This window comes from Macrobrachium nipponense, chromosome 35 (assembly GCF_015104395.2).
Source record: "Macrobrachium nipponense isolate FS-2020 chromosome 35, ASM1510439v2, whole genome shotgun sequence".
In the NCBI taxonomy this organism is placed as follows: Eukaryota; Metazoa; Arthropoda; class Malacostraca; order Decapoda; family Palaemonidae; genus Macrobrachium; species Macrobrachium nipponense.
Window position 1 is genome coordinate 26,240,467 of NC_061096.1, and position 13,984 is coordinate 26,254,450.

The window sequence follows — 13,984 nt, forward strand, 5'->3', positions numbered from 1 at the left end:
CTTACAAGGTAAGGTACAACAGACACCTTGAGTGTTTACTGGTATTGCAATAAATGTAACCATTTAAAAATACTAGTGGTCCACACTGAATCCCACCTTCCCATAAATGTGTAATCAGCTCTATAATTGTTCGGTAAGAAACTACAATAAAAATGAAATTTTCATTATTAAAATGAAGTTTTATTGTATACTTACCGAACAATTATGATTATACCCACCCTCCTCCCCTTAGGTGGACGGACGGGCAGAAAGAATTGGATTCACCTGGGCAGTTGTACCTGGTTCTCCCGCGAGTGGAGGGAGATGACGTCATCACCACCAGTGTTGGCGACGCCGACGCGCTAAATTTGAATTTAGTATCCTGCCGCTCGTGGAAATCACGGCTCTATAATTGTTCGGTAAGTATACAATAAAACTTCATTTTAATAATGAAAATTTCATTTTATACCTTTTTTAAATAGTTTTATTACAAAAAGTGCATTTTATGATGAAATTGCTAAAAAAAACCCAGGAATTTGTGTATATTTCTCATAGAAAAATAACATGAATAGACGAATTTTCCGCAAATAATGTGGGGAAATGTCCCAGAGAGAAATCCGCGAATGCTTGAGTCAGCGAATCCGGAGAATGCGAATATGGGGGATTCACTGTATACATATTTTTCTGAACTTCTTCATAAATCAGATTGTCTTGTGTGAATATATGAGCACCTCACACATAGTATGACTCCTTTAGGTTTTGGGTGGGTAATAACAGAAAATATCTTGTAACAGACATGGCTGTCATACTTAGTTAAGACGGCCTTGGTAGGTACCAGCCTCCGTTAATAAAGGGAGCAGTTTAGAGGATACGACTTAAGTGCTTATATTTAAGATGTATGAATTACATTTCATATGTACATACATACGTAACGTATATGATTGTGCTTAGTACAAGTTTACAGGTGTTTAAGACAAAAATTGATCACAAAGAACACACTTTTTGGTGGGCTGTTTACTCCATTATTTATAGACAGCATACATAGTTGCATTCACTTTTATCTCTACTAACCTCTGCACTGCTAAATATTTCCCAAGCATCTCATCCTTTTATGGTAGTAACCTGGTATTTTTAATCGAAGGCACATTCTTACATGACAGCAGTTGGTAGTGACGTGGCTGTAATTATGAGGTGCTAGTGTAGAAGCAATTTTCTGGCCTCTTTTTGCCATTTTCCTGCCAAAGCCCAAAAAGTAGCCGTACTGGTAGAAAAATTTAATTCTTTCATATCTTTGCTTGTTTGATGCTACCTTAATGATTACAAGCTTCAGTTTTGCTTCACTATATAAAACAAATTGATTACTTGAGGCAAAGTGAAGAATCATCAGGGGCATAGATATTTAGGCCAGGAGACACTGGGAAACATAATGCTTAATTTGCTTAGTCTACTGTTGTGAGTGTGTTATGAAAGGGTCGTTGTCTTTATCGTAGAATGGTGGCTGAAAGTTTCATTTTTATGTTTTTATGAGATCTTGACTTTTGATGTAATTACAGACTGCTCATCTTGGTGACATCATTATAGATATTTCTGCCAAAATTTTATTTTGATTGGGCATAATATCTAAAAGCACATGTGTCAGTCAGTTAATTGAGTGTGAGAATATGTAAATGCTTATAGGATAAATCTAGAGAACTACAGTAATAGTAAGCTGGTATTACGTATACATATATGTTCTTGGATGTTGAATATTGAATACTCATGTTAATTTAAAATTTGGTGTGTTTTATATTTATTTAATTAGTCATTCAGTATTCACATCCCCCTCTTCATAAATATCTTTCTTGTGCCAGTTCCTTCATTCATCCTAACATTCCTCTACCATATCCTCCAGTGTTCTCAGTCATGTCTCCTTGGTCTACTCCTCCCACGCCTTCCTTCAGCAGTCCACCCTCGTACTACTTGTGCTTGCATCACTCTTTCTTCTCTCATGCAAATACATATGCCCCATCTACTTCTATCTGGACAGTATATGAGTATTGATTCATGGATTTCACTATTTCAAAGAACATGACAACGGCATTTTAGAATATCAATCATTGGATTTTAGTCCAGGTAGCATATTAAAATGCTTCTTTCCTGGCATTCTTACCTTGGGGTGAAAATTAGTGGTATTTTATATAGAGGTTTCATACAATCAACTTACCTGTCAGATATATACATAGCTAAGACTCCGTCGTCCCTATGTATATATCTGCCAGGTAAGTATGTATGAAACTTTATTGTATTATAACAATATCATTTTAAAGTTTTGAGCCCTTGAAGAACTCCAGTGGTTCCAATCACAGATCAAGGAATATGTTGATAAATTCTATTGGGAATAATGTTCATGGGTATGACACACAGTCACCTGTGCTTAGAGTTATGGTAGACACAAAAGTATAATTCAGAGACATTCTTATGAAACAGTCATAAAGCGAATATAAGTACACAATAATTAAAAAGGAAAAGCACTCGCCATACTTAAAAATGCATGATGAACAAAGTAAACCCTAAGGTGGCAAAATTAGAGGAAACACTAAAATCAAATAAAAATGAACGGTGTTACATTCCAGAAAAGTATACAGAGGAGAATGGATGCCACACCAATGAAAATGAGAATAAAATGTCAACAACTTCACTAATCACTTAAGATCTACAAAGACTGATTATGACTTAAAACCTGAAATAGAAACTTAAAAGTAAGCAAACAATAAATAAAATGGAAAATAAGAGTATCTGTGTTGTTAACAGAAAAGATCATGACTGCAACAACTTTGCATCACGAAGAAAAAAATTTAACCTAGTGAAACAAAAGCAAAAATCATGAAAGTTAAATGAGTGCCTGGGAAAAAAAAGCAGAAGATGGGCTCTTACTAAGAATCATAAAACAACCTCCACGCCAATGATGGAGATCCTTCCAGTACTACTAAGACATAAACTAAGTTAAAGAATATTCATTGTGTCCAGATCTTGGGTGTACAAAATAATTACAAATAATAAGTAGGAGTGAGATAAATTCTGAAAGGAATATGAATGATTTTATGTGAAAAATAACTGTCCAAAATAATCCAGGTCTGGTTTTTCTCGGGACCAGCAACTTCTGTGCCCAATACACCAGCATTCCAGCAGTAGATCTGATTTTGGTCCTCATAAAATGATGTGACTGGCAGTTTGCACTGGTGTGCAAATAGACTAAATTGAAAGCACAGTACAGTAATAGGTTCGCAGTGAAACAAGAACATTTGTTTAGAGAATGCATAGAATAATAGTACATATTCAGTTCATCTTCGCCTGCTAAGATGAACTTCCCTTCATGCTAAGGAGCACTACCTCACTAGCACATTGCTCTCTATTTTACACGATGTGAAAGCACGAAATCACCTTTATGAGTGTTAATAAAGAAAAAACTAAAACACTACAGCACCGCAATTCACACTTGACTGCATACTAAGAGCTGATCATTTCCAGATTTACAGTTCAGGAATACTGTAAGTGGTACCTCTGATGGGCAACTTTGCTGCTGTTGCGAGTGAAGTGAATTTATGGAATTTGAATAAGGCACCTGTTAATGAATTTTAATTTCTTTATCTTCCTTCAATTTAAACTTTCTAGTTGGAAAGTCCATGTACTCATCAGCTACTATAAAGGGTATTTATAGCTACTGTATGGGCAGTTATTTACATTATTAATAAGCCATGGTTGCTCCACCATTCTAGACTTACTAAATGAAACTCGTTATCTTTTAGACCGTAAAATCTTCAAGAATTGTACTGGATTCTATTTTTTTTTCTTATTGTGTACATTCGTTCAGGTAAAGTCAACAGTTCTATGTTACACCAGATGGATTTTATGTCTTTGCTGATCATTTTTGTTTCTGTACAACAAATAGATATCTCTTTTTGCCTGTACCATAAGACCCATTAACTGGAAGAATTGATTAATGAATTCTCATTTATTAATACGAGGAATGATTATCTATGCGAGACTCCTTGGAAACCAAAGGAAATTTTCTTTAGTTACAGTATCTACCCGATGTACTATGTTTTTGTATTTGTCTTATCTTGGTTGTCACATTTAAGAATAACTACAGTGTGTGTGTTTATATTCTATTTCTTTTTGTATTATATATACCTTTGTTTATTTTGTTACCGTTGATGTACCAGGGCACTACTTCCCACTCTGGTATAAGGACAGTATCTTACACTTGAGTGTTGCTGTATACTAGATACATACAGTAGTACCTCGAGATACGAAAGGCTCAACTTACGAAAAATCCAAGTTACGAAAGCCAATGCAAAAAATTTTACTGCTCTACATACGAAAAGTTTTCAAGATACGAAAGGTTGTTGCTGTAAATTCCCGAGATTCGCCCGGACCACCGAGAACAATTTTAAAACTCCCGCGCCGCCAACTGAGTAATCTCGCCACCATCCTCCCGCTCTCCCATTGGTTCCTCATGCTAGTCGCCCCATAAGGTCTGCTCTCCTATTTGGTCAGCATCTACCCCTTGTGCTTTAAGTATTCTATTGGTAAAAGGTTGCTGTAAATTGAAAAACTTATTCATGCAATACATTTAATAAAGAAAACATTAGGTAAAGATAGATTAAAGAATAGAAATGAATGGTTATTATACTGTTTTATACATTCAACTTCCCTGCCAGATATATACTTAGCTATAGACTCCGTCGTCTCCGACAGAATTTCAAATTTCGCGGCACACGCTACCGGTAGGTCAGGTGATCTACCGCCCTGCCTGGGTGGCAGGACTAGGAACCATTCCCGTTTTCTAAGCAGAATTCTTCTGTCGCCCGGGCCATCAACATTGTTGTTGTTCCTCTCGATTGGTTTTTCTTTTTTCACCGGCAATTGATTCTTGACCGACTTTTGGTGACGTATCTGGATTGTTGGATTGGCATACGCTTTTGTGGACTGTTTTGTGGACTTGATTTTGGAATTTTCTTTAAAAATGTCTGACTCTGGAATGGTTGTGAGACGTTGTGTGATGTAGGCTGTAAGGTGAGGTTGCCGAAAGCTTCGGTAGAAGACCCTCACACGGTATGCAAGGGTTGCAGGAGTATGAATGTTCTTTTACTAATACTTGTAAGGAATGTGAGAATTTTGAGTGAGAACGAATGGAAGAATCTAACTAATTATTTAAAAAAGTTAGAGAGAGAAAGAGTGAGGAAGGCTTCTTATAGAAGTTTAAGTAGTTCTAGATCTGAACTAATTCCTAGCTTGGGATCTTCCCCAAGGGTAAGTATTGCTACTTCTCCTTCCATTGCAGCCCCTTCTCCTATTGCAGAACCTGTAGATTTCAGAATAAAAGAACTTGCGGATCTAAAAGCAGCCTTCAAGTTGATGGAAAACAAAATGGCTGCCATACAAGGTAAGGCTAGTGATTATTCAGTGGACAGTGATATGAGTGTCCCCAGTGTAGTGGGAGGGGGCATCTGGTCGGCTCAGCAACGCTCCTAGGTCTAGACCTCTTCCAAGCTCACATGCCCAGAGGAGAAGGAATGTCGAAAACCGAAAGGAGGTTGTGGAGAATCCCCACCGATCAGGTGTCCCTTCGGCGGTTTCTGTGACACCCCAGACTGCCAAGGATCGCTATTGTAAAAGCGTCCTACGTGAGTTTTTTTTTGTGTTTTTCGTCGTCGGGATCTTCATCTCCGAGACGTGATTGGAGAGATTCAGATCGATCTCGGCCACTCAAGATGATTTGGAAGGCTCCGACTATTGATTCGAGCCCAGAAAACTTCCCTGAGGAGTCTCCCTCGGGAGTGAAGAAGGCAGGAGAGCCATTCTTTCAACCAGAGTGAGAAGGAGGCAGGAGGTGGAGGCGATGGATCTCCTCCCCTCCTCCTTCCCCTCCTCCCAAAGAGGATAAAGAGGAGGTTACGAAGAGATTCATGATGGCGATGCAAGAGCAGATTTCGTCTTTTGTAGGAGTCCTGTCAAAGGAGCCTCCTAGAAGGAAAGACTCTTCCCTTCCAATCAAAAGATCCTCCAGACGTATGGAGGTATCTGCCGCCAGGATCGATACTCCTACTCGAGGTGAGGTTTCCGGTACGAACCTGGATGAACCTATCAGACGTCTGGCACCGCCAGGAGTGAGGAGTGGCACCAGGCCAGGATTGGAGTCAACCAGGTAGGCAGGAGCCAAGAGCCAGCCAGAGTGTGGAGTCATCCAGGCAGGAGGCAGGAGCCAGGAGGCAAGAGCCAGGAGGCAAGAGGCAGGAGTCAGGAGTCAAGAGGCAGGAGCCAGGAGCCAAGAGGCAGGAGTCAGGAGGCAGGAGGCAGGAGTCCGGAGTCAGGAGCAGGAGTCCGGAGTCAGGAGGCAGGAGTCAGGAGCCAGGAGGCAGGAGTCAGGAGGCAAGAGTCAAGAGCCAGGAGGCAGGAGTCGGAGACTCGTTCCTGGAATTTATGACTCTTCTCCAAATAGGAGCTCCTCTTCAGAGCGTAGGAGGTCTTGGAAGGACTCTTCCTCCAAACGTGAACTTTCTCCTTCGTCTGATCGAGGTTTAGACGAGTTGTCTGATGACGAACCTCCTGCTAATGAGGGACTCTCGAGTTATAAGGTCTTAGCCTCATTATTGCTTCAAGAGTTTGGAGATTCTCTTAGTCCGGCGGCTCCTCCTTCTCCTCGGTCTCTCTTTTCGAGCTCGGCTACGGCAAAATCTTCGGCCTTTTTGAAAATGAAGCCTGCAATATCGATGAAGAAGGCTCTCCATTCTTTAGATTCTTGGATGGACAAGAAGAAAGAGTTAGGAAAGACGGTATTCTGCATGCCTCCTTCCAAACTACATGGAAAGAGAGGTATTTGGTATGGGACAGGAGAGACTATGGGTCTTTCTCTGCCTCTGCAGATGCGGACTTTTCCAGTTTAGTGGAGGCCTCTAGACGTCACTCCTTAGGATCGGTCAGAGCGACGTGGAGCACTTCAGAGTTGAACCACTTTCTAAAGGGACTTTTTGTCACTTTAGAGGTGTTCAACTTTCTGGATTGGTCACTCGGAGTTCTGGCCAACAAATCTAAAGATCCGGAGTTTCTTAAAAACTTAAAAAACCCAGAGATTCTCCATAGCGTCCTGTCTTGCATGGACAAGGCAGTACAGACGTTTTTCGGGTGAAGTGGCTTCCCTTTTTGGTGCTGGTCTCCTGAAAAAGAGATCAGTATATGGATCCCTATTATCAAAAGGGGTTTCTCCGAGCCAGAGGACTGCTTTATTGTTTCGCCCCTCTATCGGATCATCTTTCCTTCTCAGTTAGTGAAGGATATATCTCGCTCGCTAACTGAGAAGGCGACACAGGACATACTAACAAAACGTCCAAGAAAGGACGCCCTGTAGGTGTCGGCGATTAAGAAGGACTCTCGTCCTCCTCAGCAGCCCTTTCGTGGAGGTACAGCGGCTCGTCCCCTGCCAGAAAGAAGAGCTCTGATAAGAGAGGAAGGTCTTCCTTTAGGCCCTTCAAGAAATCCAAATGACTTGTTTGCTCCTTCAAGCACCAGTGGGCGCCAGACTCCTGAACTTTGCAGGAGTATGGGCAAAAAGGGGAGCCGACCCTTGGTCAGTGTCGGTCCTAAAGAAGGGATATGTAATCCCTTCGAGAACAGCCCTCCCCTAACATCTACGCCTCGGGAACTGTCAGCGAGGTACGGAGACCCGGTAATGAGAAAGACTCTCCTTCAAATGGTGGAACAAATGTGGGAAAAAGAGGCCATCGAACTTGTGCAGGATCCACACTCCCGGGATTTTACAATCGCCTTTTTCTAGTACCAAAGGCATCGGGGGGGTGGAGACCAGTTCTGGACGTAAGCGCTCTGAATCGCTTTTGTTCAGAAAAAGAAGTTTCGCATGGAAACGTCCGCCTCAGTAATGTCGGCTCTTCGTCCAGGAGATTGGATGGTCTCTCTGGACTTGCAAGACGCATATTTCCACGTTCCCATTCACCATTTGTCAAAGAAATATCTTCGTTTGTAATAGGAGACAAGATCTTTCAATTCAGGTGGGCTCTGTGCTTCGGTCTGTCTACAGCTCCGCAAGTATTCACCAACCTGATGGCGAATGTGGCAAGATGGCTTCACCTAGAGGGAATAAACATCTCCCTCTACTTGGACGACTGGCTGATCAGGGCCAAGTCGGAGATTCAGTCTTGGAGGACTTATCAGTAACAAGGAACATGATAGAATCGCTGGGATTACTCGTGAACCTCGGGAAGTCGCAGCTGATCCCCAGCCAGAGCTTGGTCTATCTGGGGATTCAGATGGATTCTCGGGGTTTTCGAGTATTTCCTTCGCGAGAAAGAATCACTCGAGGTTTGTCGAAAATCTCGAGCTTCTTAGAGAAAAAGAACAGTTCAGCGAGGGATTATCTGAGCCTCTTAGGGACCCTGTCCTCACTAGAAAAGTTCTTCTCTCTGGGGAGGCTTCACCTTCGCCCTCTTCAGTTTTTCCTGAAAGGGTGTGGAGTTGGAAGAACGGGACAACTCTCGGACATCTTCCCGCTTCCACAAGAGGTAAAAGATCATTTGAAGTGGTGGATCCTTCCTCTTCAAAAGAACGAAGGCGTATCGCTTGCCCTGCGAACCCAGACCAAGTGCTTTATATGCCGACGCTTCGGAGTCGGGATGGGGAGCGACGTTAGGAGCAAGGGAGGTGTCAGGCACCTGGACAAAGGAACAGGTGTCCTGGCACATCAATTGCAAGGAACTAGTGGCCATACACCTAGCCTTAAAGTTCTTCGAAGAGATAGTCAGAGGCGAGGTGATACAGATAAACTCGGACAACACCACGGCTCTGGCTTACATACGCCAAGCAAGGAGGCACGCACTCTTTCTCCCTCTTTCAGTTAACAAGACACCTGTTAACCTGGACAGAAGAAAGAGGCATAACTCTCCTCACAAGATTTGTTCAAGGCATCAAGAATGTGAGAGCGGACAGACTGAGCAGGAGGAATCAGGTCCTTCCCACAGAATGGACTCTACACGAAGAAGTGTGTCGAAGTCTTTGGTCCTGTGGGGGAGACCTCACATAGACCTGTTTGCGACGTTCCTCTCCAAAAGAATAGAGATCTTTTGCTCTCTAGTGGTAAGATCCGAGAGCCTTCGCAATAGACGCGTTTTCTCCTGGATTGGTCGGGTGTGGACGCATACGTTTGCCCTTTCCCCCGTTCAAGATCCTGGGGGAAGTGCTCAGGAAGTTCGTAGCTTCGAAGAACACGAAGTTGACGCTAATAGCCCCATTTTGGCCAGCCCAGGAATGGTTCACAGAGGTACTGGAGTGGATAGTGGACTTCCCCAGATCTCTTCCAAACAGACCAGATCTACTCAGACAACCCCACTTCGAGAGGTTTCATCACAACCTCCCAGGTCTCGCTCTGACTGCCTTTCGACTATCGAAAGACTTGTCAGAGCGAGGGGCTTTTCTCGCAAGGCTGCGGGCTCTATCGCTAGAGCCCGCAGAGCTTCGACGAGAAGAGTATACCAATCAAAGTGGGAAGTCTTTAGGAGGTGGTGTAAGAGTCAGAAGCTGTCCTCCTCCAGTACCTCTATAGTGAATATTGCCGATTTCCTACTCTTTCTGAGAGAGGAATCACACCTTTCTGTCTCAACAATAAAAGGATACAGAAGCATGCTGTCTTCAGTATTTAGGAATCGAGGGTTAGATATTGCAAGCAACAAAGATCTACACGATCTAATTAGATCCTTTGAAACTTCAAAGGCAGCTACTCCTAGAACACCTAGTTGGAATCTAGACGTGGTACTGAAATTCCTTTCATCGGATAAATTCGAGCCTTTACATCTGCTTCCTTCCGCGACGTCACTAGGAAATGCTTATTCCTGGTGTCTCTCGCTACAGCCAAGAGGACGAGCGAATTGCACGCTCTAGATTCCACAGTGGGGTTCAAAGGAGATGCTGCCATCTGTTCTTTCCAGACAATGTTTCTGGCAAAGAACGAAACCGTCAAAACCAAAAGTGGCCCAGAAGTTTTGAGGTAAAAGGCCTATCTAACCTCGTAGGCAGAGAGATAGAGAGGTCCTCTCTGTCCAGTGAGAGCTCTTAAATATTATTTAGAGAGGAAGAGAGATGGGAGCTTGTCAACAAGGTCTTTGGTGTGCGGTGAAGAACCCCAAAAGACTCATGTCCAAGAACGCCTTGGCTTTCTTTGTGAGAAGCGTAATTACGGACGCCCACAAGAACTGCTCGGAGGAATCTTTCGGTCTTCTAAAGGTCAAGACCCATGAGGTGAGAGCAGTAGCAACGTCCTTGGCGTTCCAAAAGAATATGTCTCTAAAAAATATCATTGAGACAACATATTGGAGGTGCAATTCAGTGTTTGCATCTCATTATCTGAAGGATGTGAGAGTGACCTATGAGAAGTGCTTCTCGCTAGGTCCATTTGTATCAGCAGATACAGTGCTGGGTCTTGGAGCAAAGACTGATCCTTAAATATTGTGTTTTATCGTACATAAACCCTCTTGTCAGATATGTGCTTGGTTTTCTATTAGCAAGCTCACTGATGTCGCACGGGAGCATAGTGTCATTGCTGGTAGGGGATCAAGGGTATGTATGGCTAGTAGGGGAGTACAAAATTTTTTTTTTTTTTGTATATTTTGTAATGAAAGTGTAATTTATGTTTCGAGTTTTTGGTTTTTTTTAAGGAGTTCGGGATAACTCCTTGCAATCTTAGAACTAACATGGATGTTAGGATCAGGTGGTGATCGGGATCGGTGTTGTGCTCCTTGAACAAGGTGTATTGTCATGTTAGTGGAATAGCACCCAATGACAAAGGCCTTTAGGCTCTGCCGAGTAAGTGGATAAGACCCCATTGGCAGACCCACAAGAAACTCTTAGCCATAGATCAATATCTCGCTGAGGCTCTTGAGGCTAAGCAGACTCCAAGGCAGTAGCCGCAAAGTCTTCAGCCTAATAAGGTAGGAACCAAGGTTTATTAATACCTACAACATATGTTGTTTACCTGTCTATTTCAGTAGTTAGCTGTCTCTTACCCACCACCAATGGGTGCTAATCAGCTAAGTATATATCTGGCAGGGAAGTTGAATGTATAAAAATGATATTGTCATGTTACAATAAAGTTTTATACATACTTACCTGACAGATATATACGATTAATGGCCCACCCAGCCTCCCCGCAGGAGACAGGTGGAAGAGAAGAATTCTGATTAGAAAACGGGAATGGTTCTTAGTCCTGCCACCCAGGGCAGGGCGGTAGATCACCTGACCTACCGGTAGCGTGTGCCGCGAAATTTGAAATTCTGTCGGAGACGACGAGTCTATAGCTAAGTATATATCTGTCAGGTAAGTATGTATAAAACTTTATTGTAACATGACAATATCATTTTGGTAGTTTCAGTAGTTGAAGAGAGAGAATGAAAATTTATGGCTTACTGTGTAAAAGTGATTGCTTGGCGATCGTTCGATACTCGTAAGTGCTGGATGTAAACAGATGTTTGGAAGCTTTTTATTGTTTGTTTATTATAGTTAATGGTTACTTAATAATTATTTGAAATGAGTACATGCAATACATTTAATAAAAAAAAATTGTGAATTAGATATCATAAAATATAAAATAAATCAGACTGCCAACAAATACGTAATTTTTAGAATTCTTCTTCTGTTTTATTATTACGTTACGTATACGCATGTTTCATTATAGCTGTCGTAACTCGGTATCTTCATTTAGGTAAAGATAGAATAAAGAATAGAAATGAATGGTTATTATACTGTTTGGTGGTTTCGTTAGTTGAAGAGAGATACTAATGACAATTTATGGCTTACTGTGTGCTAGGAAAAATTATTGCTTGGCGCTCGTTCGATACTCTAAGACGGGTAAGAGCTGGATGTAAACAATCGATCGGAAGGTTTGTTTTTTGTTTGTTTGTGTATTTTAGTTAATGATTAATTAATAATTATTTGAAATGAGTACATACTGATTATTTATGCATTTTATTGGCATATTCTAAGCTTTTAGCTCTTAGGTTTAGATGTCAGAATCATAGACTAGGCTACAGTAGCAACCGCTAACATAGGCTAGGCTTATTGCTAAGGGACATATGCTAAAGTCCTAATATATGCAGTAAAAATGGGGTTGAACATTACATGCAGTTGAATATTACTGAAGTATGTACAGTATTTTGCCTTTTTGGAGTCATATTTCTTCCGTCGTAACCCTAGAACATGTTGTTTTTAGGCCTGGAAATATAAATTTACTTCTAATTTTGACTGGGGTGTTTTTGGAGGGCTTGGAACGGATTAGCCATTTTACATGTAAATGTTTTCCAAGTTACGAAAAACTCATAATACGAAGGCCGTCTCGGAACGGATTAATTTCGTATCTCGAGGTACACTGTAGTATATTATTTATACAGTATGTATACTATCACTGTTGTTATACTGTTGGCAAGAATGTGCCTTGTAAGAAGAAAAGCATTTTTGGTAATATAAGTGCACTCTTGACGTGGTTCGGAAGTCACGTAAAGCTGTTGGTCCCGTTGCTGAATAACCACTGGTTCCATGCAACGTAAAAACACCATACAAACAAAATATAAGAAGAAAAGCAGCATTTGGCATAATATTTTGAAGTTAAGCATCTAGCAAAAATAGAAGCTGTGTAGAAAATTTATGACTTCCAGTGAAAGAGAGATTAATTCTTGGTGTTTTCATTTCAAGGGAGGGGTGTATATGTACTTTTGTGTCCATTTCTTGGTTGGGAAAACGAAGACATAAATGAGAGTAAAACATTCTTATGATTACTCATTCTCTTGACCTCTTGAGTGCGAGTCTTTATTTTTTACGTGAACTGACTCTGTTTTCGTTTTTCGTGTGCAGGATGTACTGTGAGGGTACATTTTGTGGAGAGTTGGTTTCACCTGACAACTGTACCATTATTAAAGCAATGATATGCGATTGTGGCAGAAGTACTGTAGGACAGGTCCCTAAAATCAAGGGAGACAAGCCCAAAAAGGACAGTTCTCGATCAAGAATGTGATTAGTGCAGGAAAATTCAAGTACGTAAAGTGTTCGTTAGATTAAAAGCTCTCGTGAAGATTAAAACCCACTCAGGAGACAGTAATCTGAACAGGTACTTGACAGTTGGTTGACTCTTGTTCTCAAGACATCAGCTTTAGAATTATACTAAGTGCTGCAAGAGATCCATCAAAAAGTTTCACATCTTCCTCTTGTAACAAATTTTAACTGAATTATGTACTGTGAAGGGCTGATTGTGATCATCTAGACTGAGAATATGTAGATTTTAAAAATTTATTCCTGGCATTGTATCCTCCTTTAGTGGTAAATTGGTTCTTACAGTAGATCATGATTTATGTCAGGGCTTGCATCTGATTAAACTTGATCTTTACTAGCCGTCCAAACTTGGTCGATGATGAATTTCCAGATGCCACAGATTCCTTATTTTACAATCTTTAATTATTTTTACCGGTTTCCAGCTAGCGCTAGAAGCTTACCCTATTGTTAAGACCGAAGGTTTGTTAGCTGTTTCAGTTTGGGTTTCTCAAGATGAGTGTCTAATAAATAAGTAAAAAAAAAAAAAATAACGAATGGTTCATGCTTAATTTGTTTAGCCATCTCTGTATGAACCCTGTCTATGACAAGTCCTTCCGTGGCTTCATGGTAATGTGAAGGGACTTGGAAAAAAAATTTATGCCAAAAAAAAAAAAAAGAAGTGCTTTGTTGAAGCTCACACCTGGTACTAGTAAATATTCTCTGTTATTGATGGTGTAATGTTACCAGTGTGCAGTGCCGTACTTGTGCAGTCTGTTCCGGGTGGGTAATGGGTAGAATGAAGTGTATGTTAAATCATGGCCCGTAGACAGAAGAGCTATTTCATGTGTTCATGTATTCAGATTATGGATTGGATGTCTACATTTTTCATTCCAAAACTGTTACAGTGTGCTTTCTCATAGAAAGTTTAATTAGATGTGAGCCT

The 13,984-nt window shown here is 41.1% G+C and overlaps 1 protein-coding gene across 7 annotated transcripts in view; it reads left to right on the top strand.

Annotated features, from left to right (window-relative positions):
* Positions 1 to 13,984, top strand: part of LOC135208498 (uncharacterized) — a 136,424-nt gene that overhangs the window by 11,780 nt on the left and 110,660 nt on the right. The window lies entirely within an intron of this gene.